The 8,886-nt window shown below is 41.5% G+C and overlaps 1 pseudogene; it reads right to left on the bottom strand.

The window, feature by feature from the left end:
• Nucleotides 1-2,443: 2,443 nt before the first annotated feature.
• Nucleotides 2,444-3,012, bottom strand: LOC132503113 (large ribosomal subunit protein uL24-like; annotated as a pseudogene).
• Between the last annotated feature and the right edge of the window lie 5,874 nt (nt 3,013-8,886).

Raw genomic sequence — 8,886 nt, 5'->3', positions numbered from 1 at the left:
TTTTAGTGAAGGGCGTCAATACTCACTATAAGGGTTTTATTTATTTATTTATTTATTTATGGCTATGTTGGGTCTTCGTTTCTGTGCATGGGCTTTCTCTAGTTGCGGCGAGCGGGGGCCACTCCTCATCATGGTGCGCAGGCCTCTCACTACCGCGGCCTCTCCCACTGCGGAGCACAAGCTCCAGACGCGCAGGCTCAGCAGCTGTGGCTCATGGGCCCAGTCGCTCTGCGGCATGCGGGATCCCCCCAGACCAGGGCCTGAACCTGCATCCCCTGCATCAGGAGGCAGACTCTCAACCACTGCGCCACCAGGGAAGTCCCCATTCATTATTTTTTTAATTCAGTGAAATTAATCATGCAAAGCCCCATCCCTTTTGTGCCCAGTTTCCGGTCTCACTAAGCATCAGTCTCTTCCCCAAGCATACCTCCCACTCTTGTGTTTTACACATGGTGTTGTCTCACCCTGGATTGCCCCTTTCTCTAGAGAGCCAACGCAGTCATGGAGACCTGACACATACGTTGCAGATAATCACTCCCTCCTTTATTCTCTCATTGTATTTTGTACCTCTTGCTACTTAGTAGATATCAGAATGTATTTTATTTTATTTACTTATTTTTTAAATAAGCTTATTTATTTATTTATTTATGGCTGCATTGGGTCTTCATTGAGGTGAGCAGAGGCTACTGTTCATTGCGGTGCGTGGGCTTCTCATTGCAATGGCTTCTCTTGTTGTGGAGCATGGGCTCTAGGCATGCGGGCTCAGTAGTTGGGATGCACGGGCTTAGTTGCTCTGCAGCATGTGGGATCTTCCCGGACCAGGGCTGGAACCCGGGTCCCCTGCATTGGCGGGTGGATTCTTAACCACTGCGCCACGAGGGAAGTCCCAGACTGTATTTTAAAGGTCAGTTTTCCCATCTCCCTCACTATACTTTACACTCCTTCAGGGCAAGAAGAATATTCTATCACACATAGGCACTTAGTAAATGTTAGCTAGATGAGTTGGTCTGCCATTCTGCATGGTGGCATGGGTGGCAGTCATACACCCGCATGGACCCAAAGCGTGAGTTTGCCTTAGCCCCGTGTTTCTTTCCAGACCCATAAACATCCACAAGCCCAACCTGACCCAAACACAAAGAGAGGAAAGAAGTCCTTTCATGATGAGGTCCCAGGATCCTCAGTTCTACCCTCAAAGAGTGCCCAAAGCAAAATACAGCTTCGGAAGTGACGGCTCCACCTTCCCCAGCCCACCCTCCTTCCTCTAAGCCACTCTGTCATCTGACTTTAGCCTGGGAACTTCTCAGTCCACTCTCAGGCTATGCTAAAGAACAAACAAGAATTGTCTGTCGTTGAGAAATGTACATGACATTTGATAAATGGGGACGGGGGGATATTTTGTTATGTATGTAACTGGAAGAGAAAACACAAAATTGCTAATAATTGTCTTTGGGAGGTGATATTATGACAGATTTGTACTCTATTCCCTAGAATAGGTTGCCTTGTCTAAATTTTCTACAAAGACCACATTTGACTTTTATAATTGAAAATAAAGATTCAATAAAATCCCCTCATAGCATCCTAGGTGGGGCCATAAAATTCAATTGTGTAAGATGTGTGGTCTTGGCCCTGTGAGGTTACTGAAAAGACCAGGGCAAACCAGGTCAGCTAGTCCGGGGGTTTCGGGGGTCAGCCAGTGCCATCCAAATCTGTCCCTGCCCTGGCTGGGGTTTGGCACTTCCTACTGGTCATGGACCACAGTGGTAATTCACAGCCTCTTCCTCTTGGCTGACTGACTCTTATAATGTCAGCCCAATACTGGGGACACCGGGCGCCCTGGCGAAATGGAGTTCTCTGTCTCCCAGTACACAGAGGAGAGGATGAGAGAGAGGTCAGAGGAGAGGTGGGGAGACCTCCCTTCAGGAAAGAAGTGGCTGCTTGGCTGCATGGAGCCCTGCTGGTGACAGCCTCCAGTGATCAGCATCTTCAGCATCTGCCTCAGGATCAGCTTAGCAGCTGAGGTCATGCTCCTTTTCAGCAACCCCTAGGCAACAGCTAAGCATGGCAGGACACTAGGGCCTGGTAGTTTTTGCCCAATGTGGACCTGTTGTTTTTTTTTTTTTGCGGTACGCAGGCCTCTCACTGCCGTGGCCTCTCCAACTGTGGAGCACAGGCTCCGGACGCGCAGACTCAGCGGCCATGACTCATGGGCTCAGCTGCTCCGCGGCATGTGGGATCTTCCCGGACCGGGGCACGAACCCGTGTCCCCTGCATTGGCAGGCAGACTCCCAACCACTGCGCCACCAGGGAAGCCCATGTGGACCTGTTCTGATGGGCAGTCTTGTTCCAGAGCTTCCCAGTGGGTCATCCAAGATTCTCTCAGATCATGGTCTCAGGCTTTTCCTACACAGTCCTGCTTCTTCCCCTCTTTTATCTTCTATTTTTTCCATTTTAACAGTTTTTAATGAAAGTTGTATACAAGATTACTTCATTCCTGCATCTTCTCAATTGTTTCTTCCTTATATTTGCCCTTTTCCTTTCCTACTTCGCGAGATTTGGCTCTACGTTCAAGGATTTTTTGCGGTCTTTGTCCAGTTTTAGTCTGGTGACAACCACCTTGCTGGGGTGAATGCCCACATGGACAGTCGTGCCATTAGCCTTCTCCCGCTGCACTCATTCAGTGCAGATGACATATTTCTTCCTGTAAACCTGGACTACTTTGCCAGTTTGCTGCCCTTTGTGGTGCCCTCCTACCACCTGAACTTCATCTTCCTTTCAGATGGGCATGGATCGGACACTGTACTTCTGTCTCAGCTCTTTAGAAAGAGGGGAAGACATAATCTTCCTGCGAATGTGGGAAGGCACATTGAAATGCCTTTTCCGGTTCTTGCTTTGGTCAGAAGTCACAGAGGGATTGAACTTCCTTTTGGCCGCTAGCGCTTCAGCGATGGCCACAAAAGGGAAGAACCCCTCTTTTATCTTATACAGACACTGTCTCCGACAAACCTCTTGCATTCCCAACTCCAGCTTAGTGGACCTTACTGACTGTTTTACACACACACACACACACACGTGTAAGGACCCATGAGTCTAACACCTGAGCCCTCCATGCCACACGGAAGGACCTGCTCATTTAGCTAACACATGCTAAGTACCTACCCTGTGCAGGAGCATTGTTCCTGCCCTCAACCAAGCCCTGTCTAATGAGGGACACAGAGAGGAAAATAAATCAGCAAAATACATTGTGATATCTTAGTGTAATACATGCGTGGTTCTAATTGTTTAAGTACATGGAAACCTCTAATGAGTTCCCAGTGTTCTCATCCTACTGTTTTCTTTGAGTGAACATTCCTCTTGCAATCTTGTTTATCATTGGGCTTTGCAATGTCTTTTGCTACTAACAAAACAGAGTTAAACTTGAATGCATATCCAATGGGGAAACTCTAATAAATTCTAAATTGGGGACTTGAATTAATGAATCCCTGAATAACAGAGTTGATTATACTGCCCTTTGTATTCCAGTTCCTGGTGTTTTATTGGTTTTGTCTCTGAAATGACTGATGATCAGCAGATCTAATAATGACAGTAATGACTGAAGTCCAAAAATAATAAGACTTAAGCCACAGTCACATTAAAGCCAGTAATAATAATAAGCCTCTATCCATACGTTAAAGCCTTAGCTTGCTAATTGTAGCTGTAACCTAAGCAAACAACTGCTGAGAGGAGAACCAAGAACATGACAGAGGAGCCAATATTCTGTGGCATCACAAGTTGGATTTTTTCTATTCTAAGAAACTCTAAAAGAATTTGTTGCCGCCCTCGGGGAGTTCACAGAGAGGAAGAAGTTGGGTCACATATTAGTTTTCTAGATCACTTATAAAAGGCCCTGATAAACAGCAAGGTCCTACTGTGTAGTACAAGGAACTATATTCAGTGTCCTGTGATAAACCATAATGGAAAAGAATATGAAAAATAATGTATATATATGTATAACTGAATCACTTTGCTGTACAGCAGAAATTAACACAACATTGTAAATCAACTCTACTTCAATAAAAATTTTTTTTTAAACTTTAAAAAAGGGCCTGAGTTGTGTCTTTGACACAAAAGAATCCAAGTACACCAGCCTTCTGGCAATATATATATATATATATATATATGTATATACACATATATAATGTGTATATACATATATATATACACAGCTACATACATATATACACAGATACATATATACACAGATAACTATATATGTGTATATATATATACACATATATATTAATCTGGGTCCCTGTTCTCGGGGCTGTGTGGAAGTCCAGGACCTACCCAAGATTTCAGGGGGCTCCTCCTGAGAGGGTGGCTGCAAGTCTCCTTCCATGCTCCCTCAGTCAGCCTGCTACCAGCTTGATTCCTCTTGACCACCCTGTACACTCTCAAGCCTCCTGAGATTGCTCTCCTCTCTGCCCCTCTGCACCCCTGCACGCCAATATTCTTTCTCCCCTCATTCTCCATAGCGGTACTAACATGGGGCTATTACAAGTTCAAAACTCTTACTGACTGTATAAGAATAATAAAAGCAGGTACAGTAGCCCAAACAGGAGTCAACTAAAGAACTCCTCCAAATCAATAATAAAAAGAAAACCCAGTTTTTAAAAATGGAGAAAACACTTGATTTCAAAACAGACGTTTCAGAAGTTATATGAATCACTAGTACACACATAAAATGGTTTTTACCAGTGTTTGTGAAAATACCATGTAAATTTGTGTGGATACCTCATTATTCATCAGAGAAATGCAAATTAAAACCGTGAGATACAATTTCTTACCCACTAGAATGGCTGCATTTTAAAGGAATGACAAATGTCAAGTGTTAACAGTGACGTGGAGTTCCTAGAACTCATGTACATTGCTAGTGGGTGATAAGGTAGTACAACCACTTTGGTAAACTGTTTGGCAGTTTATTGTAAAGAATATACCCACACTATGACCAGGAATTCCACTTCCAAGCATCATTTCTCTTCTTCCAAGAGAAATGAAAATATATGTACACAAAAATCATATAGGAACATTTATAGCACCTTTATTCATAATAATGAAACCTGGAAACAAACTAAGTGTTCTCCAACAGGAGATAAACAAATTGTGAATTTTTTGTATTTAAAAGCATAGTAATAATAAGAAGAATAAGAAGAAATTATTGATATCCATATTAACATTGATGAATCTCAAAAGTATATTGAGCAAGACACAAATAAGTACATACTGTTTGATTCCATTTATAAATTTTGTGTGGAATTAAAAAACAGTCGAAACTAATTTATGGTGATAGAAATCAGAAAATGTGTTACTTAGGGTGGGGGTGGGACAGACTGACAGGAAAGGGACATTTCTGGGTAAAGTAAAAGATCTCTATCTTAATTAGGGTGGTGGTTAGAAGAGGGTGAACAATGGTCAAAACTCATTGAACTGTACACATAATATGTGTGCAATTTGTTGTATGTAAACTATACTGTAAAAAACTCCTAATGCCTAGGCCACGCCCTAGTCCAATCAGATCATAGTCTCTGTGGGTAGAATGAAGGTACCAATATTTTTTTAAAGCTCCTCAGCAGGGGCCTCATCTTCCACAGCTAAAAACTCCACCATGGGGTTTCCATTAAAAAAAGGATAAAAATTGAAAACTTTCTCTTTGTATCTTTTAAAGGAGCCAGCTCAAACCAGAGCCGAGTTAAAAAAATTAGTTTTGTCTCACTTCCTTCGTATTTTTTAATGGATCACCACTGACAATAAAAAAAAGGAAGGAAGGGAACCAACATTTTTTGAGCACCTACCACATATCATGCATCAGACCCTGAACTTTATACTCATCATCTAATCTTTGGAACAATCCTTTTAGTAATTATTATCTCCATTTTGGAAAATAAATCCTGTGAGTTGAAAAAGACAGGTAATGTGCTCCAAATTTTAAAAAAATGCACAATGGAGAATAAGATCCAAATGTGTTTGACTTGCAAGTTTTCATGTTATGCTCACACAGACACTTTTTAGAAAGTCTGACACAGCAATTTGAAAAAACAACATAAAAATGTCAGGCCTTGATTCTCAGTTGCTATAAGGCATAAGCTTTTGAATTGTTTGTTTTGTGGAAATCATACCTTTAAGAGTTGAGATTTCTTCCACTACCACACATAAGGAGGGTTGTGATTTGGCAAGCAGTATCTGGCTTTCACCACAGTGAGTCCTAGATTCCACACCTCAGCTGACCATTGTGGGGCAGACCATTTTCTCATAGAAACAGCATTATTATTGGAGGTTGTATTCCTGAGCAATATGCTCAGCACCAAATAAGTCAAAGGAAAAAGTAGTGATTAAAAACAAATATATACCTTCATAATTATTTTGAATAATCAAGCTGTACTTCCCAGCCTATGAAATTATCCCAATCTTTCCAAGTGTCTCCAGGGTACTCTTATAACTGTACATACAGCATATATAACACACAAGTCTAGGGTGGATTCACTCATAAAATGAATCCAAGATTAATAATCTAGCTGTAACATATATTAATTAAACATTTCAATAATTATTTTGCTTGTAGTTTTAGAATGTTAGAAGAGCTTTATTTATATATTTATTGATTAGAATGGAGCACTGGTCCATCTTTTTTTTTTAATATTTATTTATTTAGTTATCTATTTGGCTGCATTGGGTCTTAGTTGTAGCACGCAGGATCTTTGCTGCGGTGGCGGGCTTCTCTAGTTGTGGCGTGTGGGCTTAGTTGCCCACAGCATGTGGGATCATAGTTCCCCGACCAAGGATTGAACCCATGTCCTCTTCACTGGGAGGCAGATTCTTAACCACTGGACCACCAGGAAGTCCCTAGAATAGCTTTAAAAGTTGATTAAAATGAAGCATAGATCTGCAACCTACCAGTTCAGTTACCAAGCAGGTTGATCAGGGAAATGCTATAGAAAACCTGTCTGAATATCTTCAAGCTTTTGGAAATATCTTGGTGGGAGAATGGGGGGAGGAGATTAAAACATGTACAAGATGAATGTCAAAAAGAATCATTGCAACAAACACTTACTGAGTGTTAGACACTGTGTTAAATACTCTACCTATATAATTCCATTTAATCCTCACAACAACTTTGTAAAGAGGGCACTGTTCTTAAGATGAAGAACTTGAGGTTCAAAGAAGTTAAATAACTTGTCTAAGGATGCACAGCCAGGAAATGACAAGATGAAGATAAAGGCCAAGCTGTTGACTATAAAGTCCCTGACTCACCAGATAATAACTACTCACCTTCTTGAGCACATGCCCTGTGCCGCATTGCATGTGTTTCATCATTTAATCCTTACAAAAGTCCTATGAGTTGGGTACTATAATTATCATTTAACAGTAGAGGAATAGGAAGCACAGATAAGTCAGTGTGTAACTGACTGAGCAGCCCTTCTTACAGAGTGCTAACTGTTGAACACAAGCAACCAGAGGAGAGGTCTCCAATGGCATGCCACAGTGAGCTGTCCCTGCCCTGAGCTTTTTATTCAAAATTTACTTGGATAAAGACTGCCCAGATATAGGACAACATGAATTTGGTGGGATAAATTACATAGGATGGCTGAAAATTAAGCTGCAAAAAGATCTCAGTAGTCTAGAACAATGAGCTGAATATAATGAGATGTAACTGAGAGAATTAAACATAAAGTCCTAAACAGTTCCCAAACTAGGTCAGTTGAAGGCCAAATGAATTAACAGTGATACAGGTAAAAGAGTTGTATAGAGTTTGGCTTAAAGTGTACTGAGTACTGGATGATAACTGAGTGTTATCACAAGATATCCACCCTCACTCCTGCATGTGTACTTGTACACACCATTTGAAAATTAAAAGTAAGAATGCCCTTTCACATATACCCTGAGAAAACCATAATTCAAAAAGAGTCATGTACCACAATGTTCATTGTAGCTCTATTTACAATAGCCAGGACATTGAAGCAACCCAAGTGTCCATCAACAGGTGAATGGATAAAGAAGGTGTGGTACATATATACAATGGAATATTACTCAGCCATAAAACGAAATGAAATTCAGTTATTTGTAGTGAGGTGGATGGACCTAGAGTCTGTCATACAGAGTGAAGTAAGTCAGAAAGAGAAAAAGAAATACAGTATGCTAACACATATATACGGAATCTAAAAAAAAAATTGGTTCTGAAGAATATAGAGGCAGGACAGGAATAAGGACACAGACGTAGAGAATGGACATGAGTACACAGGGAGGGGGAAGGGTAAGCTGGGACGAAGTGAGAGAGTGGCATGGACGTACATGCAATACCAAATGTAAAATAGATAGCAAGTGGGAAGCAGCTGCATAGCACAGGGAGATCAGCTCGGTGTTTTGTGACAACCTAGAGAGGTGGGATAGGGAGGGTGGGAGGGAGACGCAAGAGGGAGGAGATATGGGGATACATGTATACGTATAGCTGATTCACTTTGTTGTACAGTAGAAACTAACACAACATTGTAAAGCAATTATACTCCAATAAAGATGTTTAAAAAAAAAAAAAAAGAATGCCCTTTCAGGGAATTCCCTGGTGGTCCAGTGGTTAGGACTCTGCGCTTTCACTGCCAAGGGCCCAGGTTCAATCCCTGGTCAGGGTGGTGCAGTCAAAAAAAAAAAGCCCTTTCAGAGTAACACATAAAATAAGCAATTGATCAGGGCAGACAATGACAGCATCACTAGAGACAAAAACTTTCCTGGCAAAAATTTTACTTTAATCTGGTAGAGTATGGACATCAGTAGGATGGTTGGTCAACAACTGAAGCAAAGACATAGGCAAGTCCCAGAGGCAAAGGGGATATGGATTGTAGATGCATCAACACATGCTCT

This window comes from Mesoplodon densirostris, chromosome 2 (assembly GCF_025265405.1).
Source record: "Mesoplodon densirostris isolate mMesDen1 chromosome 2, mMesDen1 primary haplotype, whole genome shotgun sequence".
Taxonomy (NCBI): domain Eukaryota; kingdom Metazoa; phylum Chordata; class Mammalia; order Artiodactyla; family Ziphiidae; genus Mesoplodon; species Mesoplodon densirostris.
This window is presented reverse-complemented; position numbering and strand designations above follow the sequence as displayed.